The sequence below is a fragment of the Lissotriton vulgaris genome, chromosome 1_1 (assembly GCF_964263255.1).
Source record: "Lissotriton vulgaris chromosome 1_1, aLisVul1.2, whole genome shotgun sequence".
In the NCBI taxonomy this organism is placed as follows: Eukaryota; Metazoa; Chordata; class Amphibia; order Caudata; family Salamandridae; genus Lissotriton; species Lissotriton vulgaris.
This window is the reverse complement of record NC_141685.1, coordinates 1,886,253,814-1,886,280,988: the sequence shown is the minus strand read 5'-3', so window position 1 is coordinate 1,886,280,988 and position 27,175 is coordinate 1,886,253,814. Positions and strand designations below refer to the sequence as shown.

The 27,175-nt window shown below is 41.7% G+C and overlaps 1 protein-coding gene across 14 annotated transcripts in view; it reads right to left on the bottom strand.

Moving 5' to 3' along the window:
* NRCAM (neuronal cell adhesion molecule) overlaps window positions 1-27,175 on the bottom strand; it is a 967,670-nt gene that overhangs the window by 623,657 nt on the left and 316,838 nt on the right. For all 14 annotated transcript variants that reach the window (XM_086919453.1, XM_086919434.1, XM_086919444.1 and 11 more), the window contains exon 3: window positions 17,283-17,384. The gene's annotated coding sequence lies outside the window, so the exon portion shown is untranslated. The remainder of the gene's footprint in view (window positions 1-17,282; window positions 17,385-27,175) is intronic.

The following is a 27,175-nucleotide window of genomic DNA, read 5'->3' as shown; positions in this document are numbered from 1 at the left end:
ACCTGGATGTTTACTTTTCCCTTGTGAGTTAGACTTTAGGCAGACTTTGGGCAGCTCTTTCCTTCAAGCAAATGGCAGGGCCGAGACAACCTCGGGCAGGCACTTCGCTTTACAAAACCTACATCAAATCTAATTCTGCACTTCAATGTATGAATTCTTCAGTACCCCATGAAACAACAACAAATAGTCATATGTAAACAGTGGTCTTTGTGCAAGTAGAAACTTTCTGCTGAAATATTTGAAACTATATAAGCAACTAGTTAATTATATAACAAACATGTTCATGGAGCTGTCAAACTTTGTATGTGCTTTCAGTTTTTTCTATTCATACTTGTTTTTCAAGCAGTATTACTTTATATTCCTTTTGAGACCTAGTATGAATAAGTGGGACAGCTTACAGTCTTATGCATCTTAATCAATTTTTTTTCAAAGCTTGCATAATGTTTCATTATAACCAGTGTTCTTTTCTTGTTAATTTTAAAATCTCTTCCCCACATACAATTCTGTGCACTAGAGGCCACATGGTGTTGTTCATCAGGGTAGGACTTTGAGGCACATAAAGGACTAATGTGCAAAGGGGAATATAGGCTAATAAGCAGCAGAGGCACAGAGCAAGGTGCCACATGTCAGCACAAGGTGGTGTGCATCAGGGGATATTGAATTGTTGTTTCCCAGTAGAGCATTGGCTGCTCTGCCTCGCAGGAGCAACACAATATGTCCCTAAGGGGACCACTGGGTGCTGGGTGAGTACTTCAGGAGGCTACTTTGTTTTGTGGATGAGGAAAGCACTTGGTGTTGTGAGTTAGGGTGGCACAGATTCAGGGCACAAGTCCTAAAAAAAGAAGTGATGGGACTAACCTAGTTAGGCAGTCTGCAAGGGATATCATGGTGCGTGACATCACAGCACATAATACCACACGTGGCATCACAGGAATTGACACCACAGAAGTGGCATCACAAGTGACATCAGATATTAAGCCCTCACATATATGTTAAACAGGTCTATCATGAGTACATTAGAGCGCATTCTGAGTATACATGCAAACCCTCCTGATTTAGGCAGAAGATTCACACTTTTGTAAGCTATATAAAACAATGTTGCCTTTTGTCAGCGTTAAGCTTCCTTTACCCAAGAATGGAACAAATTTACTCAACCACCAGCCTACTCAACCAGGCAAATATTCCATTTGAAGCATATTTCCATGTAAATGCGATTGCTTTAGCTTCCTGCAATGTCTGGAGGTGAAACCACTCTTCTATGCAACGTATTCTTACTCAGCCATACCCACCTGCACTCATTTTAGTAGATTGGGGCTCATTTTTTCACCAACAGACCATGACCCAAAGCAAGAGAGAAATACAGTAAGAAATAAGATAAGAAAATGATGAAGGCAGAAAAGAGGATGAAAAAATAACTTGTAAGAATAAACTTTTTTAGGGTAGCAAAAGAAAAAGGTTATGGCAATCTTGTATATAGCAACAGAACCCAAAGAAAACGTTTGGGGTTCTTTTTTTATATTTTTACAAATTACCCACTGCCCCCCAAAATGTCACCTCCACATTTAGCAGCAGACATCTCTCATTGAGTTGAAATGCACCAAGTGAATGTAGAACACCTGTCTACTGCAGTATGCCAGGTGGGGGCTACAGTAATGATTAAGGGCTGTCATCTCGGTGAATTGCTCTATTGAGAAGAGGGCTGTCACACTGTGCAATGTTGTGACTTGAAGGGGACGTTTTCCTGTGTGTGCTGTCACAAACTCCGTATGCCAGGAGGGGCCGAGGTGAAATGAGAGGCTGTTGCCCTGGAGTAGTGTGCAGCTTTGAAAAAGTAGCAAGTCATAACTCACGGAGGAAAAGCAATTGTTCAACTACTCAACAATCCAGCAGGACCTCAGACCTGCCGCTGGATTCAGGGAAGCATACTGCACTGGGGGAGGAGCGTGTGGATGCTGACCACCTCTACCGTAGCATCGTCTTTCTCTCACCACCGGAGCGCAGACGTGAGGCAGGGCATCAAAGTTTAAAGTGCTCTGATATCCTTCGGGATCAAGTTTGCGCTATATAAAACGTTATAAATAAATGAATGGATGTATGGGAAAGTATGTAAAACACATCTGACACGTAGCAACGCAAGGCAGCTCAATGGGCTGCCTTGCAAAAAATTTTTAAGGCATTTTTCCCAAAGCCACGCAAAAACTATCCTATGAGGCTATTTCCTCTTTGTATGTGTACTGCAAAATGCATCTATGCAAAGAGGAAATAATGAGGAGAAATGGATATATTTCAGTACAGTTCATTAGTCTTTATTTTGATTATAAAAATCATAAAAGACATTACAGTCAGTTAAAAGTTAAAACAGATTAAAAGTACAGAATTAAAAAAGATCAAGTCAAGACAGAGCTGACATTAATGTAAGGGGACCACAATATAGGCGCATGACTTTAAATATTAATACAACAGATCAACATGCTGAAATACCCTATAAAAGTGCATAGGTTTAAAAAGATGTGAAATAAGATATATCAACCCAGTAATGGTTTGTTGATAGAACGGTGTTATAATGCCAGAACGCCTATGGCAGTGGTTTAGAAAAACAGCTACCCCAGTCTTTAGTGAAATCACTAAGCCCTGCATCAAGACTCGGCAATATAGCAGAGTCCACCTACCAGACATCCCTTAAAGTTGGAAAAAAAGGGTTACAATAAATCAATTTTCCCATAGTTTGTTAGCCCGAATGGCCAATGCCCAACTCAAACATTTTGACATATCAACAACGATGGATTCCTGGGCACATGTCTTCAGGATCCTAAGGGCCTCCATGGCTGATCCTGTACCCAGGCTGTTACAAGTGGGCTTGAGCTATTTCATCCTAGGTGACCTGTAGGCAGATTCAATCTGTGATAAACACAAAGGACACATTTCTGTCGTAGAAGGATACCATCCGCTAGTAAAAGCTTTAATCGGAAGGGTACCTACCCTAAACTGGTGGTATAGCTTTCTATCAAACGGTTTTGAAATAAAATCCCAATATGGTTCGAACCCATGCTCATGTTTGATCATCAAGAAATTCCTGGACAAGGTGGACCTTGTGATAGAGGAAAAATGCTTCATCTTCACCATGTCCAAGTAAACTGCCTTGAACTCCTTTTTTATCGGAAATGGGTTGACTTCTGGATTCTCCCACAAAATACTCATCCCCATTTCAGTCAAGGTGTTTTTTATGTAATGATCTTAGCTAGGTACCCTTCCCCCCTGAAGTCCAAGAGAGCTTTGGCATACCGAGAGCGCTCAGGAGTAACCCAAAGCCTTCACCAAAAAAAACATAGGCCTGAATCGAGCCAAATCCTCAATACAAAAGCAACCCAGGTCCAAGGCAGCAATTGAGTGGATTGCGGCAAACCAGTTAGTGCCCTTATAAATTTGTTTTGGGCAGGTCCATAAATTAAGAATAGCAAATGCTTTTATAAACTGCTGAGCCACAGCATGGCTCTGCGAATACCAGCCTCACCTATACAGCGAATCTTTCGACATTGGAAGGATGAAAAGCAGAGTCAGAACTGTAGGAATAAAACCTGTAACGTGTGGTGTATGGTCAGCTATCAAAGGTCAGTAATTATTTTCCTCAGCTCTTACCCAAATGATTTTACGATAAAATATGATATTGGAACATACAAATCTCATAAAAGTTCTTCTTGGCAGATGGTTAATTTTCCATGGTTAGACAGTATTATCAGCTAAAATATAGCACTGAATATTCTCCCTCCACTCTGCAAAACATGAAGATGTGGAATGTGTTTTGGTGAAACTCAAGCTCCCTGTGCAGATGTAGTGTATGCAAATTCACTGAATGCCTTCAAGTCATCACCTGAAATGTGTCTCGTGAGGGTGTAATTCCAAATCACTTTAGAACAGTAGGTGTGTTCGGTCCCATTTAAACTCATGTTGGTAGATATTTCATCTGTATTTTATTTTATGTGCAAGGGGCTGAAACAGCACCCATCTTGCTTCTCGAATGCTTCACAGCAGTGCCCTTTATGCTGCCATCCATTTGCTCAAACAGCCTTTGAGCACTACAAAATTTAAATTGTATTTTTGCTCCTCAAGAACAAAATATTGTGAAAAAAATTGCCTTGTGCCAGAAAGCACTCATTAAGATGAAATGCCAGTTCTTCCTGCTTGTTCTTGACTGTTTCTAGCTCGCTTTGACACCTTGCTTCGTACAGCACTGACTTCTGTTTTGTGAATTGTGCTGCATCCAGTTTGATAGCTGTGCCTGTTTTGTATACTTTATGCTATGATACATGCACTTCTTTAGTGCACAACTCCCACAGCAAGACATTTTATGTTTTTCGGGGTAGCACAAAAAATGTTTCCTTGTTTTCCTACAACAATATAGCGGTAGGCAGAGAATCCTCAAGTACTGTCCCAGCAAAGAGTAAGCCCATGCTCCTTTCTTGGCTTTGAGCAAGGCTGGTACAAGGGATGCATAATTCCATTGGTTTGTTGTTTCATCCAAGTAATGTAACCAATTACTCATAGGTAAGTGCTTCAATCTAACCTGCAAATAGGAGTTATGTAACACCTATGGAATGGATAGGATTAGTTATCCTCGGGTGTAATAGCTGTGGTAGCCACCGGCATGCGCGTCTATAGAGGTCTCGACATCAATTTGGGCGGCCAGCGTCTTTACTGAGAACATTCTGCTGAATATGTGGAATTTCAGTTCATGGAAATTGAAATAATAATGCGTGTGGTTGACATGAAATATTGATGCTTGTGGGATAAATGAAATGAATATGGTAGCAACTGAGAGTGAGCTAAATAATTAATTTCTGCCTGTTAGCAACTGACTGCATAAAAGTCGTTCCCGCCATGAATTGCTTTGTTGTTCTACACGCATAGGTACATGTCAAAGACTGTATCTGCTGCTCGTTGAGAATTCTGAGTCACTGACTGGCAAGAAGTCCTTCTGCAGGTCCTCTAGGGAAGCAGGTTGCTCATTACATGTCTCATTGTTCTGCAATTGAAGGAGACTTACGGTCCCACCGTCTGTTCTCAATAATAATGAAGTTGAAGGAAAGACTACATTGAAGTCAATGCCACTCAGCGATAGCTACAATGAGATGCCTTGCAGAGGCACCTGGAAGCATACCACACAGATGGCAAATGAGACCACAAACTCGATGTCGCCATTCATTTTGTTCAATCTCTACAATGCACTGATGCACATAAGCATTGCAGCGCCGGCCCAACAAGAGGCACGCCCAGATGATGAAGCAAGACACCTCTCAGGTGTGTGAGGGCACTTACTCCAATTGGAGGATGTTCCACTGACCTGATAGATTTTCCTCCTCCCAGGACCTGCACACCCTTGCATCTTAATTATTGACGAAGGGAGCACATGTGCTGGACCTAACCAATAGCTCCTGGCTCCTCTTGTTTGAATGATCTATGCAAAAATGTAACCATACTTAATAATAGAAGATGAATCTAGCCTATCAACCAGGACTGCATGTTATATTGAACAGAATTAATTAAAGGAGAGGTTTTATAAAGGTTTACTTTACAACACTGCACAACTTGAAAATTGCAAATTTCAACCATAATACATCACGCTTTCTCAACTTGGAAGTTTCCAGAAGCAAACTTCTACATATGTGGAGAGAGAGAGCTGTTGAGCAGATTTTTAAACATGAACCACATGTTCCTTTGGTAAACACAGACTTTGAGATATCGAATGACAGATATGTAAGAAAACAGAAAATTATCATTTAATAACCTGCCCATATACTTTTGCTGTAAAACGATACTGCTAACACACATGCATGGATTCACCCACCCACACATCCACTTTTTTTCCATCTGCAAAGCAAAAATCTGGAAACACGCATTCAGGGTACATATTCATTCCAACGTGAAGAGAATTAGTCACACTAATCTTGCTATTGCCAGCGGAAGTGGCAGAGCTAATTGCTCATGTAGCATGTCAAAAATGTCCTCCTAAAGGCTTCTTACATCAACGGAGAAAAGCACTGAGGCAAAGCAAGCGCCAACGCTAATAGAAACTACTAGCATCAATGAAGATGCTGTGTAAAGCAGGCGGAGGGATGCCAGCAGATGTCAGAGGGCGGCTACCATGTGCTAATCATGCAAACAGATTGTCTGTTGGGTAAAGAGAGGACGCAGCTTCCTCGGAAGGAAAGGCAGAGGCCCCGAAAGCCACTGTGACTTTTTTATGCAAGATTAAAATGGTCTCTTGTAGATCAGGACAAGCTCCAAAGAGTTTGTAATAAAGGGCGAAGGGATTACAAGCATTCACAAGTGACTGAAAAACAGGGTTACAGTCTTTGAGTGAAAAGAATACTGTGCCAAAAAGTCTAACGCCCAATGTAAAACAATCAAGTGGACAATATTAGGAGGTCGGTGAAGGTTTTCTTCTTTGGACAGTGACCAGTGATGGAGCGTAAAAGTTTAGAAACTGTTGCCTCTATCAATTCTCACTATTATACGTGATTTAATAATATGATTTTAACAAAATGTGCAAAATAGAAGGATGACGAAAACATGAGATATTTTACTGCATCATACAAGCATCCAGAAATGTTCTGAAAAATAAAAATGTGAAAAAACTAAAGAATGAAGAGAAATAGTTATATGCTCACAAAATGTAGACATGTGTAAATAAAATGTGGTTAACTTAGAAATGTGCTGCGGATTACCTAACGTGACATAATGAAAATAAAGCTTACATAGTAAACAAAATGAAATACGATTAAAACGTTTATTTTAAAGATGCTTAACAATAAAATAATTTTTTCTGCATTACATTGAATATGTGAAAATGAGCATTAATAACAAAGATGAGGTATATTAATCTGTTCGAAAAATAAAACGTGTGAAGTGTTTTTTTTAGTAGTGTCTAATATTGACATGTAACCTTTGAAGAAAAGAAGAATAAGTGAATTTACTAAGAGAACTAAATTATTCATGTTAATGCTTGTTTATATTCCATTTTAATGTGCTAATGGTTTTGATATGTTTTCATGTAGGCTTCAAATGCTTCTTTTTCCTCATTCAGAAAGGCATAAGTAGCTGAAGTAGTCATTTTAGATGCTATGAGAACTTTCCAGAGGGTCCATTTCATGCTTATGAACAATTGCTCCTTTACTCATACAGCAACACGTTTGACAGAAATGTATCAATACAATTGCAAACCCAGAGATAGCTTCTGGGAACAGACAGATAGCGGACAAAATGAATTTTTCTTACTTCCGAGGAGAGGATGCTAATTATAAAGTTGTTAAAATTGATGATTCGACAAAAGGATTACTTAAAGTTTCCGGATTTCTTAGTGAGGTATTGGTTACACCATGAGCAGCCCACTGTGGACAACCAATAGAAACCATAACATACGACTGAACTTTTGGGAGTATAATAGCCCCTATGGAAGAGGAGTCGAGGCTGGCTATCATTTTCAATTTCCTTGCCTGACATGCTGTCGGACTGAACTTGGATTTCCTATCCATATCACATTTTGAACAGAATCTTCCGAACTGACTCAACTTGTACCTTACCGGTTGGTAAAGTGTGTAGGTATAACTCTTTGACTGGACAGTTAAGGACTCAATCCTGTGGCTCCTTACCATTCTTCACTGCATATTTGGTTAGTATAATCTAAATGCTGAACTTAATATTTGCCATGTTCTCTCTCTCACTTATTCCCTAGGTAATCAGCATATGTTTTATTCACCGGTATTGAATGATGTTGTGTGTCTACTTGAACTAAATGATTTCTATAACTAAAAGATTACATGTGATTTGTGTTTGTCGACCATTCAAAATGAGGCTTAGATAAATTGTATATGTGAGTAATATTATCAATGTAAGTCATTCGTGGTGTGATATTTCTAGTCGTTAGTTTATCTATGTGGGTTGAAGGTATAATAGTTTATGGGTCTACATGAATTTGGCATCTTCTTTTTTCCAGGTCCTCAAAAGAATTTGCCCCATGTTCTCTTAATATCCAAGTCCCAGTTAGCTCACATAAAAGATTCATCGAAGGATCTATGGTTTGCAAGTGTATTAAAGTTACTGGGCCCAGTGAGAAAATAGGTTGAGTATTACGTGATGAAAGTAAAAATATCTGTATAAAAATTGTTACCCTTCACACTGCATCACCAGTTAGCTGTGTACCTGTCCTGTACCGAGCTAAGCAGGTGTCAATATTTTTGGCACCTTCTATTTGTGTGATGCTTTTTCACGACACTCTGTTTACAGATGAAATTAACACTTTTGGAGAAGCGATGCTTAGATTGGGCATAAAAAAGGTTGCAAAGCCCTGCAACCAATCGTCATATAGATCCCTTCAGTATAAGGGAAGTGAGCGCTATTAGTACAAAGTGATAAATGCAGATAACACAAAGATAGCAGGGGTGAAAAGAGTTTCCAGTTTCTTCAAAACCTTCAAAGTAGCTTCTCTCACATGTTCAAATTCGAGGGCTGAGATCATGGCATTCTCTGGCCACAGAAATAATAGCTCAGTTTAATGTTAATGTTACTGGGTTACAGCTACCCAAAGGCATCCTCTGTGCTAGCTCCTAGTACCAGAGCATGGCCGGCCTAATGGGTAAAAAGTCAAGTCTTCAAGGCCTTCCTGAATGCCAGGAGACTAGAGGAGAATGATCGAAAGAAGTAACTCCTTCCTGGTTTTGACGGTGCCCAGGATGAGACTTCAACCTCCCAGTTATTTTTTTATGAATCTTGTTACTGTCAGGAGGTTTGCCCGGGAGGATCGGAGAGTTCTGCTAGGAAGATACCAGGCCAGCTTTTGTCTGAGGAAAGCAGGGCCAGAATTTTGGAAAGCCTTATAGGCTATACAGAGAGCTTTGTATTTAAATCTCTGTGTGACTGTGAGCCAATGGAGGTCCACGATCACCGGATTGATGGGACTGAATGTAGGGGTTCCAGAAGGAAGTCTGGCAGACACATTCTGAAGAACTTGAAGCCTATGAAGATGTTGCTGCTGCATGTTCATGTACAGACTGTTACAGTAGTCTAGTCTTACAGAATAAGCGAGGACACTGCAGTTTTTCAGGCATCTAATGGTTTGAAATGCAAGATTTTTCTTAACATTCGTAGAAAGGGATACCGTGACCTATTACTTGCCATCTCCTTGTGTTTGCTTTATTCGCCCTAAGTTGGCAGGGTATGCCCAGATGTGGGTCTCTTGCTCACTTTGCCACTGGATTCAGGACAGCCTGGCTGATGAGGGCTGTTAGCCCGAAGCCAGTCCCAGGATGCCTATTTCCGGTCAAGGGAAGACAAGACTTGGCAGTTTAGGTGGACTGTTCCCATCAGGCACAGGGTCAAGACTGATTTGAATATAGCTGTGTCTGAACTGGGGTGATGGAGTGAGCTAAAGAACGATGATGGATTCAACCCAGATCTGTTTTTAAAAAATGTCAGCGCTCTGTCCATCATCTCCTTGTGTTTGCTCAGCTACAGAGCAAACACGCGGGCACAGAAAATACGACAGGCTCGCATTTTGTGTTCCGAGTAAAACATTTAAAAAGTTGGCTGCAGTGTAAAAACATAAAAGAGCAAAACCGATTGCTCTCTGCATACAGTGCATCTATCATTTCCTAAATGATTCATATCATTTTTGTTATGTAAAGTAGTCCCTAATAAACTGCAATTAAAACACTCCATGGAAGGCAGAATAATACACCAAACAACCGTTCTTAGCATGACAAGAGAGGAATACCACTCTGGACCGGACTTAAGCCCACTATATGTATTTTTTAAAGAATGGGTAACAATATGTCCAGCTGTGTCAAGCAAGTCCTAAAAAACAAATGCAAGAACATAGTAGAAATCAGTCCAGCCACAAAGTTACAATGGTGATGCTGTTGTATGGCGTTTTAGATTCCCAATTAATTTTCCCGATTCATGCCCTCATATAGGTATGATTCATGTTGCCCTATATAGGCATAGAAATCAAGCCCTTATTTAGGCATAGCCCATGCTTCCCGAATACAGGCATGGCTACTTCCATCCGTTCATCAACGTCACAACGATTTCTTGGAAAACCAGACTCTTAAGCAGAAGGGACTTCCCCTAGCCTGGATATTGACCCTCCCCACCCACCTACAGCTGACCCTGGACCATCTCTCCTTCAGGAAACAACTCAAGACCTGGCTGTTCGAGCAGTAGTGACCCCCACCCCTCAGCGCCTTGAGACCCTAACGGGTGAGTAGCGCGCTACACAAATTCTATTGATTGATTGATTAATTAATTGATTTCGTCAAGAAACTCATTATTATGCATGAACAACTATTCCTTAGGGGTTCACCCATGACGTTCATATGCCTGACTTTATGTCAAAGCTGGCATTCCTAAACACCTTCAAGGTATAAATATAACTTCACTTGCTATAACAAAGCATGGTGTGGTTCGGTCCAGTTCGACTACCTACTTGCCCGACGCAGCTCGCTACAGCAAGTGCTGAAGGAAGCCGACTCTCCAGCTGACGCACTGACAAGAAGCTGACATCCTCATGCCGAGAATCCAGCTCCAGTGTTTCTGACTCCCCTTGCGGGTGTTGGGAAATCGAGTCCCGAGTAAGCAGACAGAGATACCAACCTCTTTCATTCTAAGGTATGGAGCTGATTAGAACCTACAGAAACCTTTGGCAATTCTTGGCAGAACTAAAACTTATGCTTAGCAGCACTTCTTCCCTGGTACTAGACTTAGGTTAGGTACATTGGGGTAGGCGTATTTTAAAAGCACCAGTTGAGTATTTTATCCTATGTTATTTATGTATGTATATTTATATGTCATAGCATGAGACAATGCTATTGCAGTATTATGTTATAATACTATTCTTGCTGTATGCATTATACTTTGCATTCTGTCTAACAATTGTAGCAGTTCACCTCTCTTGCATGGGAAAGAAGACTGTTCAATAAATCCTTTTATTGAAAACGCCGGTCTCACTATTTCTCTGCAACTCTGTAGAAACTAAGCATGCACGATTGACTGAGTGAACTAGTTATCTATTGTTTCCACAACTCTTTATATATTTGTTCCAGTCCTAGGGAAACAAAGTTGTCATGTTTATGCGGTTGTCAGAAACTAATCCCTTCTTGTGAATTTGATAAAGTTTGTAGTGACCTCTGAGCAAGCTGGCACTCACAATCAAGTTTAGTATATTCGATCAAGACATAATGATCTCAGTCCTATGTCACATCTTTAGGATATATAATTCCAATGCGCAGAGCCTATTGGGAATATAGGAACTGCACTACAATGCAATTCAATGAAGATCTCTGAAGCCCAAACATTTTTGTCAACCTCCTGTACAGATATTTTAAAACTGCACCATTTATTTGCTGAGCGTTTTATTTAAGTGTGCCAAGAAACATGTTCTATTCCTGAAATGGCCATAACAACACATTAGGAAGTGATCACATAATGTGTGAGTGAGTAGTGCTAATTGAAGGTTTGTCTTTGGTAAGGTTTTGGGTTACTCTGTATCTTAAAATGTAAAAAAGCTGAGGAGGTGGTATGGTACCACTTTTGTAAGTTAGCAAATGGTTTTCCGTAGAATGTTAATAAAATGTGTTGCATTTGGCTGGAAATCTACCCTAGTTTTCTGATATATGTAAACGAGTTATATAACACAAAAGAATAAAATAACAGCTCATACAAATAATATAAGCTGTCAGACAACACAATATTAAGAAAAACATAACATGATATAACACACAACAACCACAACAAAATGCAACACAAAAAGACTGTTAACGCCTCGTATGCTGATGACGAGCTGAGCGCGTCATGTAACGCGGGTTTTCGAAAAACCCAGCACACAGCGGGAAAACCGCTAGCGCGCAAGGGGTTAAAGAACATAACTACAATATAACACATCACAGCTCAGAAACAGTAGCACAACAAAATGCAACAGAACACAAAATATGAAACAGCAGTGCAACAGAAACCAACTCGATAGAAAAAAATAATAGGTTCTGAGAGTAATGGTGCAGGGGGTGCTGCAGCACCCCCACAATAATCATGTTCGAGTTCAAAATATGAATGAGCAGTTAAGATGCCTTTAAATTTGGATTATATCTTGTCACATTTGCTGTCTGTTCACAAGCAGGGGTTAAATGTCAGGCTATATCTACAAACAGATCTTTCTTGATGAGATAGAGCCCCCACTTGCCAAAACCCTATTTTTAAAATTAAGAAATGGGAATCTTCTGATTAAAACAACTTTGGCACGTTGGTCAAGGAGGCCTAATGTTCCACCCCTGGTGGCAGATGAAATTTGCTCTATGTGTGATTGTAGCCAGATTGAAAACGAGTTTCACATCTTCTTTTTCTGCCCTGCTTATGCACTGGCCAGAAGAAGATGGATTAAACCATTATGCTTATTGTTAGGATTGAGATCATGTAATCAGGCGCTGAGATTACTTAAAACAAAGACATCCCAAACAATAGTATTCAGTGTTAGTCGATTCTTACATTCAATTTTTTCCTAAGGAAAAAAAAGGGGCAACAGTTATAAATGAAGCATAAACTTAAGAAAAGAATCAGAATATGCCCTAGTAACTACAGGAAGATCTTTGGTACTTTACAAACGGTTGTGCTTCGATGTAATTGTATTATGAAATGTATTTTTATTGATGTATTTAATTTTTTTTAGACAAAATGTTTATTTTATTGTAATGAATTGTGTTGTGACTCTTTTATGGCATTCGTGTCGAAATAAAGGAATTTGAATTGAATACAAACAAATTGTTGCTTACTCTTTTAACATGGAGAATGGTGTTTAATTTTCTTTTTTCTGATTTCAAACTGAGAGGTTTTTATAAACTGAACTAAATGGCAATCCTGAAGAGGTACAGGGAGTGTAAAAGGAAAGGCTGTAGGATATCATTTTCTTTCTGACACAAAACAAAATGTAAATGTCTATAAATGAACTCTACACATATTTCAAATGTTATCAGTACTTGAGAAAGCACAAACGGAGCACATGTTTCATAATTCTGAAGTATGATGGAAACAAATATTTTAATACAATAAAAAAAAGTCAAGGCACTTTACTTTGTGATGTGCAGGTGATAAATATTCACTGAAACCACACACATTATGTATCGTTTGTATCTAATATAGTTTTAGCAGTAAAACAAAACCTCTTCAAATTTAGTAACACTTTCAATGGAAAATGTGCTGCATGCAAATGATGGTGCACTATCACATCATGATATAGGAATATATTTGCAACAGTGTGGTTCAAAATGCATCACTGCCAACATGCCACCCCTTTCCTACTCTTGTGCTTAATGACCATGGCTCAATTGCTACACTTGTCCTCTGTTTGACACTTTGATTTATCAAATCCCTGTAATTTATGTGATGTAAAATTTATGGCAGCACCCTTTGGAAATGGTTCTACCAAAACAACACAAAAAGAGGCTGCAAGAAAACACATTACAACAACACAAAACATCTTTTTCACAATACAACACAGCAACATGATAACTCATCAAAATGAAAAGACACTACAACAAACACACAACACAATATCAAAATAAAACAGCAATGCACCACAACATTACAACACATTACCACATTAAAATGGCACGAACAATCACAACAGCCCTGTGGTATTTTTTGTTAGTGTATCTTGTTGGATTGTTCTATGGTGGCATGTTATTCCTCTGTGTTCTGTTGCACTGAAATTTTGTTCATGTGTTGCGTCATTTATTTAATTTTTGTTGTTTTGTGGTTGTTGTATTGATGTGATGTTTTATTTTTCTGATGTGTCCTTGCCTTGTGATTGATGTATTCTGTTAGTATGTTGTTCTATTGTGTTGATTGCTGTAAAATTGTGCAGTTATGTTGATACAGCCCATTACGTTTAATAGTGATGTAAAGGAGGCGAATCAGCATTGCCCCAGCCGTATTAAAGCTGTACAGACCACTGCTGAGGGCTATAAGGGTTGTTAAAAGCCCTGAGCCAGACTTATAGGCTCGAGCAACAGCCGAGGTCCTATAAAGAGGGAAAGGGCATTTAACAAACGGTACAGCTTGAAGCAGAAAGGCTATAAGGCTATTAGAACATTCCACCCAATAAGGGTAGAAAGTTCTAAATAAAAAAAGGGAGAAACAGCAAGACAAACATTGGAACGTTGGAGCAGATAGCTTTAACCAGCCATTATTAGCCCTGAGCCACTTAACTGTCTTTAGTGGAGCTACAAACATTCCAGGACTCTAATTTACATTACATTGCTGATTAGCAATAAGATGTCACGCACATACAAATAACGTTCAGTAATCCCAAATATACTATATACCCCATTCTGATGATATGCAAGTTAACAGATGTGAGTGTGCATGGTAAATTAGCTGGTTATGTACATACAGTATCATTTTTTCTGTCAGAAATTAGAATGTTACATTCAACCTGAAATGGCAAAACCCCTACAGGAAGATGAGCTAATACGATCTGCAATTGTACATGTGATATCGGAGGCATCAAAGAAATAGAACCACAGTCTTCTCCTTAAAGAGGACAATGGATTTATCAAATTGTTTCTATCTATAGTAAACCAAACATAGACTACTCTCGAGCACAAATCTGAAAGTATGCAAGAGTCTCAGGAATATTCACTCCTAATGATTTAACACAGTGTAATTTGTGATTTAAGTCAGAGTACCTTGGTGTGCAATGTGCAGACGAGCATAATTGCACAGTAGAAAACGTTTCTAGAGAGCGGTTGTGCTCAGTGTGCTTGATTACAGGAAGTGTGACCCCCTCGGGGGAATAATTATGCCCAATGTGCATGTCTGCAAAACGTAAAAGCTAATACTCATATTTATACCTGGCTTTGGAACTTGAACGCATCCAAATTGTCCATGGGAGTCTTGTCATTTCCATCCAACTATTACCCTGAATCCCAATATTTACAGAGTGGTGAAAAAGTTGCTGTCTATGGCGCGGATACCCATTTATTTGGTTTGGGAATCCATTTAGCCAGACATACTTAAACCATCAACAGTGGTTTCATAAGTTCCTGAATGCCCTGCTACCCACTTGCAACAGCTTTTCAGTTACAGAGATGGGGTAAGTGTGCAGCATGCTTTGACCCCATCGTCTGCTGCCCCTCAGCAAATGTAATATCTCTCCTGAAGGAGCTTATACCATTTACTACTGTCATAGTTTGTGATTTAATAGTCAACAGAGGTGCTGTTATAACTAATAACACAAAAGAAATCATGTTGATGATCAGCAACACAAGAGTGTCATATTAAGCATCAAAGCAACAAGATCCCTTAATGTCTGGAAAGTTAGCTTGGTAAGTGTTCACTAACTCATTAGGTTGTAGACCTGACAAATACATGCTTCAAATTCAGTGATTTATGCCCAACAACTGATTTGTGTTCTGTGTGCGCTCTTTTCTAAAATTCTTGCGAGCCGCCTACAAATAATGTGAACCTTTACATGCAAGTAGTGACCAGGGGCGCCATTAACTCTCCACTCTAGCGGCTTGGGTGTGTGGTAGGTGCCACTGGCCAGATTTGATTAAAATGAATTGTTCAACTTTTTAGTATAACTTTTAACTTTGATCAGAGACTGCTAGCCTTGGAACAGTAGTTCATAAATATCACTCTTAGAGGATAGCAAGAAGAGAGGAAGAGAAGGCAGGACCAGAGAAGGATGAGTGGAAGGATGGATTAGGAAATGGATAGAGAGGTGGATGGATGCAGAGATTCTGGTTAATCAGAAGATGAAAGATGGATGGAGAGAAGGATGGGTGGACGATGAGAAACGGAGAGAAGGGTGGGTGGAAGCAGAGAAGAGTGAATGGATGGATAGAAAGTTAGCGGATGAAGAGACTGACAGGTGGAAGGATTTAAGAAAGATGGATGGATGAATTGTTTGGATGGATGGATGTTTGGAGAAAGTTAGCGGATGAAGAGACTGACAGGTCGAAGGATTTAAGAAAGATGGATGGATGAATTGTTTGGATGGATGTTTGGAAGGGTGGCTATAAGAAGGAAGGGCAGAAGCAAGTATGTATAGAAGGATGGATACAAAAAGAAAATTATAGAAATATGGATGGAGAGTAGGAAGAATAGATGGATGGAAAAAGGATATTCAAAATGAAGGTTGAATGATCGATGGAAACAGGTCAAAAGAAAGATTGAGAAAAGGAAGGAAGGATAGAAAGACAGAAAAAAGACGGAACTAAGGATCGCAAGGAGGAAAGGAAAAAAGGAAAAAAGATTGAATAAATGCTAGAAGTCAGGTAGTACATTTAGGAATTCTCCTAAGCGGGGTCATCCCATATATGTTTGGCAGTCTCTCTCACCTCACTTCCTTCTTGAGATTTGGGATAAGGTTCAGAGTGGAGAGAGTTTAATTTTATGACCTACTTCCCAGGTAATGCTATATCCATGCACAGAATCAAAAATATCAAACAGCTGGCTGTAGAACATTTGAGCTCTTTTATAACCCAGTAGAGCCAGGCAAGATTGGTGTAAAGAGAACATCTCTACTTGACTGTATCTTAAGAAAGCCAGCCTCCTACATTTAGTAAGTGTCTCAAATGACATGCGGATAAGTTAATAAACGACTCAAAATATGTTTTTAAAACAATGCTCAGTTGACAGCAAGCAGTCCTCTGACATGAAGACTAGAAGCCATTTCAGTGACTGAGACCCGCTACTTCTGCCCAACATAGATCCAACAGTGATTTCTGGAGGCCCCTAAAGTGGATGCTTCCTCTCATCAAAAATCAAACTGCGAGTCCAGCCTCTTCATGTTACGTGGATGCTGGAGGATATGGTGGACAAGCTCTTCCTTCACATCTGTCTGCATAGATCCCTACACCCGCGATCTGGGAAAAATATGTGGTAGATAAGTAATGGTCTGATTTTCATGTTATTCCATCAGAAGAGAGAGGTGTTTTTAGCCATAAATTTCTAAGGAACTAAAAAGCTAAATATTTAAGTAAAATGGCTGACCTTCGCAAAAATACTACAATTTAAATTTTAGTCACTTCCCATTCTTGTTTAAACTCAACTATGAGTCAAGAAATTGTTAGAATTCTTACAATTCTTGCTTTAGCTCTGGGTAGAAGGTAATCTAGTGGTAACTTGTCTCCCGCAAAAAAATCCAGAAATCTAGATATGTGAATGTGTTTGACGATCAAAAGTCTAAAGGCAGGACAGTTTCATGACATTTCAGCACCATAGGTAGGAGTACATACCTCAGTTCTAGGTGTGGCAATGCCTCCAGATGGCCCCCTACACCTCCAGCCAAGGCTGATGAATCTGTCAACGTGTGGGTTGCTTCGCAGTAGAAGTGAGACCTGTAACAAGAACAGTAGTAAACAAGCATTAGTCGCTTTGCAGTGCGAAGGTCCTTGCAGCTAGAGCAGTTGAGGTAAAACACCATTAATATTGACAGTTTGTCACAACCACTTAAAGAAATACAAAAATATGAACATTAGCAAGTGTAGGTGCAAATATATTAACTATTTATAATAAATACCTCGAATAATGCTATGATAATATGAGGTATATTTCACAACAACTGGTGTGGAACAGAGGGCTTGTAAGCTTAGACCTCAGAGGTGTCAGTATTATTGAAAAAAAAGAAAATCTGCATCTGTACCTCATAATGACACCACCTCCTGTGATGAGGAAGGTCAGACTGAGCATCCATCACAATAAAGCCGATGAGAAAAAAGGAAGGAGTAAATGCGGGAAAGAAGTAGTAAATGTGGGAGCAGGCACCACTCCACACTGACTATGCATCACCGCGTAAATGCCCAAGTCTCAAGGGAAGCTGAGCCGCCTGCCCTCAGCAGATTGTCTGGCCCTAATTAATAATCACATATATATGAGCAGGCTCATTAAATCTTTGTTTTAATCCATTATCCATAGCTGGAAAAGTGGCGATAAAATGCATCATTTAAACACCATTAGAGCAGAAAAGGAGAGCAGGTACAATGTTGCAAGTGTTTTTGAAACGGAGTTGATAGTGCTGTGTTCACATGTGTGCCGAAAGAGCCGGGCCGGATTGGGAACTCAAAGCAGCTCTGGCCAACTTTGTCAGACCATCCATCCCCTTACGGTGCAGCAAGTGAGCCTGACCACTGCAAACAGGGATGTTGGAGGAAAAAACAAATCAAAAATGGGGCATTCTAGAGCACATTTTCATTATATATTCAATTCTATTAGCTTTTGGAGCACAGGTAAATGATAACCCTACATTGAACTAGGATGCAACAATTGTGTTGGGGCCCTTAAATGATTCCCTCACAATCACCCTCCAACAGTGCCCCTTATCTCTCAATAGACCCGCTCAAATGTATTCATTTGTTTTACAGCACCTCTCATACCAGTGTAGGGAGTCAGATCACTTTACATCACACACATACAGAGACAATGAATCATGTGTGCGCAAATGAGTGTTTCGAAAATGTTAAATAAGAAAAAAGGGAATCCAAGGTGTAGTATTTACATGTCATCCATAAGGGCAGGAATTTTTTAATAGCACTTGGTCTGGAGAAGCACAAACTCAGGATTCAAAATGTAACACAGTGTTTGGATTTAGTAATAAGAATGATCTGTTACCCAAACAAACCCATTTCAGCAGCATTAGGATAATGAAAGACTGGGGAAAAAACACAACTTTCGAACCTGCCCTTGTAGTTTGCTCTTTGATTGCAGTTCATAGCTCACTGTGTTCGATTTATTATGATTGTAAGTGAGGAACTGCAAGTAACAAAAAGGATTTGTGTGACAAAAGCAGTAATCCACTGAGCTATGCACATTCAAAAACATTGTTCAAAAACAATTCTGTGATCTGTATGGTACCCGTTCGTTGCAGCAGGCATATTAACCCTCTGCACTACATTACATGAGTCAAAACTATTGACATAACTCTGATCTCTCTCCAGCAGGAAGATAAACTACCAGAGATATCACTATTGACACTTTTATTGTTGCCTGAAAACTGCTGGGTACACAAGGAACTTTGCAGTGATGGTGAAAAGCGAGTCATTGTGCTGGACAGTCCTGCTAATTGTGTTACTTGGGGTCGATAATGCAGCACTGCTGCAAAATGGGCTCCCCGTAACAAAACCAGCCTCCCGGGAAAATGCTGAGTGCCGAGTGGCAGGTACAACCAGTCCGCCTTGCTAAAGAACTATGTTTAAAAGAAAAAAATTTTTTAAAGCGTTTTACCTTTTGCAGTTACCTTTCTAATTTGAGACAAAGACGGTTCGTCTCTTCGGAAATATTATTACAGCATATAGAAAATGCAAAAACCGCCTCAAACATGCCATTCACGTTCAAATTCAGTTCAGTGGCTGAAAGAAATGCCTGCAGCTTCGAAATCTAATTTTCAGCCGAAGGCGAAAAACATTTTCATTTTTGAGCGTTCCATGAATCACATTTGACAGCCTAAAATTACCTTGTTGGTAGATCACTGAAAATTGTCTTCTAATGACAAAAACACTGCAATTAGATGGGGTTATGTAAGCTCTACTGGGGAATGTAGACCAATGTAAGTGAATGTACACCAGTGGCACTGAATCTATGTGTCGTGTATGAAAAAAAAGGGACACCATATTCACACGGAACCAGGGTACATTGCAGTTTAACAGACAACGGTTACTGTGGACAGTCAACAAATGGTACTTAATATATAATAGCACAATCACAATAATCGAAGGCAAAGAGATGTGGTGGTATGTGTAGGAGAGTAGGATCGGCTTCCTATGGTTACCCCCACTTTTTGGTGTTTCACTAGTTTTTCCACTTTAGTCTGGCTGTGGCCCTGCTAATCAGGACCACACCCTATCTGTTCTCTCTCTAAGTTGATTCCATGTACATTCGGTACATACCAGATTAGTTACTGAGTTACCTTATGAGTACCTAGTATATGGTACCTTAGGTGCCAAGGGCATAGGTACCCCAGAGGCCTCCCAGGGGCTGAAGCATGTATTATGCCATCCCTGGGAAGCCTTCAAAAATGGCACCACATGTCTGCACTTGCAGCCTGGGTAAGGTGGTGCAATCACCCCTTACTGGGATATAATATACCTATATCTATCATTTAAAACAGACACATATTAACCTATAAGTCAATCCTATGGCAGGCCTTGACAATTCTGGAGGCAGAGTGCTTGGTTTTGTGTGAGAGGGTGCCCTAGTGTGAGCTGAGCCCCTCTGCAGCTTTCGGAATACCTTCCTTATAACTGTTCTGTGATATGGCCATACCATAAGTGCATTATAATCCTTGCGGTTAATGTTAAACTTGGTTTGGCCTTATAAAAACATGTAATGTTTGGTGTCAAACACTTTGGAATATTACCACTCCACCTCGACCAGTTCTGGTGGCGGGGGTAGCATTCCATCCTTCTAGAGGGAGAAGACATGTACACACTGGTATACCAGCAACATTTTTAAAGAGCCTCAGCATAACAAAATGGATGCTGCTGCCACAGACACGAGTTTGACCTCCTGCTTCTGGATGAAACTCAGGCAGAGGAGGCCTGCACAATAGGTTTCCTGTCCAGGGAGGTGCCAGCACCTCCCCAGACAGGCTTTAGTGTATTGGGGCAGGGTGAGTTGCATTCAGGGAATGCTTTTCAGACACTGCCTGGGGCACACAAGGTGCTCCATGCATTTCCCAGTTCAAACCGGTTGCTGGGGCACCCCCTCCACAAGTCCTCCCATAGGTGGGACCCCAGAGTTAGTCCAACCCCTAAACTTAGTACAAGTATGGGAACCGAGTCACCAGGACTTTAGATTACCCTGGACGAAACTCTGAAGACAAAATCTTGGACCTTCGACATTCCATATCGACTGGAAGATGGAAGAAATCTCACCTGGGGTCAAGGAGTGACCTCCCTGTTCAAACAGGAATCAAAGAGCATCTTGCCGGTCTGAATTTACGAGGCTCCCACCAGATCCCGTAAAACCTGTGACACAGGACATGGACTTCCAGACATTTGTGGCCGACAAGAGATCCCAGCAAAGCTGAGACCTGCAGCTGACACAAGAGACTTGGGACCGGAACTCCTGGCCATCCTTCAATTTTGCAACTGCACCTACTTCCTGAAGTTTCCCGAAGTTGTGCATTGGGCTACTTGTTGCCCTTGCCCCGAGCACCTTTTGCACTGAAGCTGAGACGCCTACACTCCACGAGTGTTCCGTGGACCTGCTTTCTTCACCGCAGCTTGAGGCTACTGGATGATCCCTAGTCCTTTGGCTAGTGGGTCCCCACAAAGGACAATCTTTTGTTTCTTGAACTTTCCTAGTTGCTCCAGACATGCTCTGACTCCCCTCCAAAGGGTGAATGCCCCAGACCTTGCTGGTCTGCACCGAAGCCAATCTTGTCATCTTGCTTGGGTTGATGTTGCCAAGGCTTGTTGGGTCCAATCTGGATACCGACGCTGTGGCACTCAACATCCTTTGTGGGACAGCTCAAATCCAGATCCTGGTCATCATTGACGCCTCCTGGACTTCGTGGCTGAAGAGTCAAGCTTCACCTACTTCACCTTAAAATACCCAACATCGGCTGGCATCTTCTTGTAGTCATCCTGGTCACTGGCTAGTGACCCAGACTCTGTCCCCTACGCTTTCAGGTTCTTATGATCTCTGATCCACCTTTGGATTCATCTGGAAACTTTGCTCCTGGTCGCCTGCAGCACTTTTTTGCAGCTCTCCATAGGAATTGACGGAGAAACCTGACACGAAAAGACACCTATGCACCGACTTCACTGGGTGAGGTAACACGAGTACTTCGGTGTTCCCGTGGGTCTTGACTCTTGAAGTGTCCAGTACTGAAGGGGTTCCCTCGCATTCCACTCTTAAGTGTCCTAAATCTTTAACTTTGTAACTTAAACTTTTCTCATAGAAGTCTATGGTGATTCACGGCTGTGTTTAGACACTGCACGCGTCCCCCGTGGGTCTCCTGCGTCTATACCTTGGGTGGTTCCTGGTTGCCCCATCGGTTCTACAGGCCCTAGGCCTCACTTTTATCCCTCACGTGGTTCTTATACCACTATTTTAGTATATGGTTTGTGAGGCCACTAGGGCAAAACATTTACTGTGCTATTTACTGTGTGCTATTTAAGTTCTTGTGTTGTACTTTGACCTCTAGCCTCATAAAGAGACTAGAGGGGTTGTGTTTAGGATAAATACATATATTTTATACATATCCCTTGTGTGGTGATTTGATCATTCAAGAGATTATAGACTGGTAAAACAAGCTGCTTTACATTCCTTCAAGACTTAGCCTGAAGGCTGCTCTCCAAAGCTACCACTAGGATAGCTTTCTATAAAGATTGTCTTAAAGCTACCATCAATACGGGTCGTTTGGACTGGTGCAAGGTGCCCACTAGAATAGTGGACATCGTATGCCAGGCCAACTTCTCACATTGTATGGATCAATATGTACCAGTATTTGTGAGAAGTGGGCCTGTCATATGCTATTCACTATTCTAGTGGGCACCTTGCACCAGTCCAAACGACCCTTATTGATGGTAGGTTTAAAGACAACCTATATAGAAAGCTATCCTAGTGGAACATTTTAAACTATTACTGGTTAGGTAAGTGTGTACATGTCTTCTCCCTCTAGAAGGGTGGAATTCTACCCCTGCTGGCAGAACTGGCGGGGGGAGGGGTAGGATTCCAAAGTGTTTGACACCAAACAGGACATGTTTCCATGCAGCCATTCCAAAGTTAGCATTGACCGCAAGGTTATAATGCACTTAAGAGTATAGGGTTTGGCTGCATCACAGAACAGATACAGAGGAGTGATTCCGAAAGCTGCAGAGGGGTCCTGCTCATGCATGGGCACCCTCTCACACAAAACCAAGCACTCTGCCTTCAGGATTGATAAGGCCTGCCATAGGAGTGACATATAGATTTATATGTGTCAGTGATTAAGGTAGATCTAGGTAACCTATATCTTAGTAAGGGGTGCATGCACCACCTTACCCAGGCTGCAGTAGCAGACCTGTGGTGTCATTTTGGAAGGCTTCCCAGGGGTGGCATAATACATGCTTCAGACCCTGGTAGGCCTCTGGGGTACCTATGCCCTTAGTACCGAAGATACCATATACTAGGGACTCACAAGGGTAACCCAGTAACCAATCTGGAGTGTACCTAAAGTACATGCAATCAATTTAAAGAGGAAAGCAGATAGGCTGGGCCCTGATTAGCAGGGATCCCAGCCAAACTAAGTCAAAAACCATCAAAACGCCAGGAGAAAAGGTGGGGACAACCATGCAGTAAGATTCCACCTCCCTACACTACTAGAATACCGGTGCCAGTAATAGCCCTTGTACAATACTATGGGCCAACATTTATCAGGATACTGATAGACGTATACCTCATTATGTGCTAACAAACATGGACCAACATTTATCAGGACACGATACAAGTGAGCACTGTTATGTGCCAACAGAAACTAGTACTTGTACCTACTGGAAAACACAGAACCATATGCATCTCTATACTGGTACAAGTATTTACCAGTATGCACCAATAAATGCATTACCAGTATTTAAGCACCAATATTTGCCATGAAATTTAACACCTTCCTCTCATAAACTTTAAATAGATTTAAACTTATCAGTCCTATACTGCTCTTACTAAACTTTACCTCAACAATGAAAAACACAATGTGTACGAAAGTGGGCATGTGAACTGGAAGAGAACACATCCCTGGTCCACCAGCAGCTGCCCATTCTGTGAGTGCAGGTGAAAGTGGATAGCAGCTCTCACCGTGTGGTGTTTGATCGCATTTTCCCTGTTTTTACTTCTGCGTTCATCTAATACAGCTTTGGATGGAAAGAACATTAGCAGAGATAATGTCAGTAATCAATCTCTTGAGTTATTCGACATGTTATGCAGGTTCTAGGCCATTTATTTCTCTTTCATGGTATGTATAAGTCTGTGAGAGGAGAAAAGCGCCAGGCAGATTCTAAATTTTACATGCTGATGATGGGGAAGCATTACATGCTGCAATACCATGTTAGACCTAGCATCCGAGGCGTAGTTTTCCCTTAACATTTTGCATTCGAACCTCCTGTTTTTGCTAACCTCATTTTTGCTGGCCTTAGGACTCCCTGCACTTTATCACTGCAAACCAGTGCTAAAGTGCTTGAGCTATCTCCTTAAAACATGGCATCATTGGCTTATAACTAATTAGCATATTTAATTTACTAGTAAGTCCCTAGTTAAGTGGCACTATATGTGCCCAGAGCCTGTAAATTGAATGATACTAGTGGGTCTGCAAAAAGAACAATTGATGGACGTAATGCTGAACAATATCAAACACTCACCCTCTGTAAGAGATCTGGGCCTAAATCCATAGTTCTTTTGTTCACCAAGTCATTCCAGTTTGGACCCAGCCATATGCAAATAAGTCTTGACACTGCTCCCTATGGGAACAGTCCAGCCTGAATTGCCAAGCCAGGTACTCCCTGGACCGGAAGCAAGCATCCAAGGACTTGATTCAGGGTATCACCCCTCATCAGCCAGGCTAGCCTGAATACAGTGGCACGGCGATCACGGACCCACATCTGTATGTGCAATTTTAAACTGTCATTTCGACTTGGCCAAAAAAACATTTCGCCAGGCCCAAACCCTTCTTTTAATTAATATAAGTTCCCCCTGTGGTAGGCCCTGAACAGCCCAGAGGGCTGTGTGCACTGTATTTAAAGTAGAACATGTACTTTTAAAGCAAACTGGCACCAGTATCTATAAACTTATTTGTACTGTATTTAAGAAGTAGGACATGTACTTTTTAGTTTTACATGTCATAGAAGTGGAAAACTCAAATTTATTTTTCACTACTGCAAGGTTAATCTCTCCCATAGGATAACACTGGAGTTGCCTTAGCACATTTTATAAGTATAATTTCCAAATGGGATTCGATGAACAGTTCCTGTTTGGTGTCTCTATAATCACATTTTAAAATCCTAACATATGACAAAGTCAGATTTTATATTGCAATTCTGAAAATGCAACATTTAGAAAGTTGGCATTTTCTTGCCTGAGCCATTTGGTGCCTGAAGCCTGTCTCTGGGTCACATGACTGGGCGTAGCTGACAGGTGGGCTTTGTGTATTCCTCCTGAACAGCCACACACAATGGGGAGCTTAGCTGTTACTGAATGGGCCATCACTGGTAGGATAGCAGGGAGATGCTGGGCACTCAGACTTGAATAGGTTGTGTCCTGCCTCCACACAAAGGGCTGTACACCCCCTGTAGTTAGTCTGGAGCAAGGGTGGAAGATGCAGGGCATCTGTGCACTTCTAAGACCTGACTCTAGAAGCTTCTCCTTACTTTAATGGCACAATTGTGAATACATACTGGACCTCAGACACCACTATTTTGGTACACTTCTGACCTGTGAATACTCTGCCAGGAATGACTGTTGTGCTCCTATAATTACTGGCACTCTTCTGGACTGCTGCTCTAAAGGAACTGCTGCCCTGCTGTGCTGACCAGATGCCCTCTTGCCTGGGGAAGAAGAACCGTACCTGCGACTCAATTGAACCCAGGACCCCAGAGTGACTCCAAGGGCTAGTCTGCTGGCTTCCTGATCTAAGCCTCAATGAAATAAAAGGCTCACCAACCAGCTACTGGACTCAGATGTAGCGAGATCCTGGCACCCCAAGTGGTGGCCCTCAGGTCCTGGACCTTTGCCTTTGGTGTGACTCAGCACGCTCAAATTAAGCTTTTGAGCTCTTCTGGACCATAAACATGACAGTTTGCACCGGGACCATGCCATTTGCACCGGAAATCAGTGCAAGCCACTACAGCTTCGGCTGCTTGTGGGTGACTGCCACCAGCCCGGCCATGTTGCTCTTCACGCCACGCCGACAACCACCCGCGATGCTCTCCTTGCTCCCCACCACGTTCTCCAACACAAGCGGGATTCAGGGCCGGACGGGGAACAGAAACCGGCTCTGGCAAACTGCTCAGCTGCACCCCCATGGGGTGAGAGGGAGTGCAGCCGAGCAGTTTGCGCGGGCCGGTTTCGGCCGATATTGTTACCGGGGGCCGAAATTGCCGACCCCCGGCAACAAAAACGGCCCCCCAGGGCCCCAAAACCGGCCCCCACCCTAGCGGCCTACCGGGGAAACACCCGGTGCCCGCTATGGCCAGTCTGGCGGCCTGGCGGGATTCTTGCCACAAAACTATTAGATAGCGGGGCTAATCTGGGACTGTATCTGACCCGCGCTCTACCATGGTGAGCCTGAACTTTTAACTCTGACCAAGTCCAGCGTGACCGGATAGCCGCAGTTGGTGCTTTATGCGTTGAGGTGTTATATTCACTTTTCACTTTATTCTATGTTTGCGGTGCTACACAAATACTTTACACATTGCCTCTAAGTTAAGCCTGACATGCTCTATCCCAAGCTACTAGGGGGTTGAGCACAGGTTACATTGGGGGTTTGCTTGTGCCGTACCCTGACAAGGATTGTGGATGCTGCTTGACTAAGGCTCACACTCAAGTCAAGCCGTAACCCAATTTCTCACACAGTACTCCCCATTCCAACAAACTCAACTCCAAATTGGAAGGTACAGTCACACTGATAAAATACTAGTTTCAATAACAGTTTTTTGGGGTAATTTTACCACCCCTAAGTGGTGCCCCTCAGGTCCTGGAACTTTGGTGTGACTCAGCTCGCTCAAATCAAGCTTTTGAGCTAATTGTGACAGCGAACATTCCCGTTCGCACCGGGACCCTGCCATTCTCACCTCTGTAATACCATAAAATGTCGGCTTTTATCAGGTGCTGCCACAATCCACTTGCCACTCCTGATAGCCCCCCAAGAATGCTGTAATATGTCTCTGCCCTTACTACAGCCATAACTTGTCAACTGCATCAGACCACAGTCCTATGTTTCTGCACTCCATCACTCAACTGAAGCTCCCTGAAGAGAGAGAACTGGTGGCACGAGTGCTACACCAGACTGTTTTGCGCCTGTGAGAGAAGGCCTTTTCTATTTACTCCAAGAACATTCAACCATCTACAGGCGCATTCAGTCTGTTCGTGAAAAAGGTGCACACCCGGAGCATCTAGAAGAAAGAGAAGGGAGAGACCGGCCAGTTCACACTGGTGACCA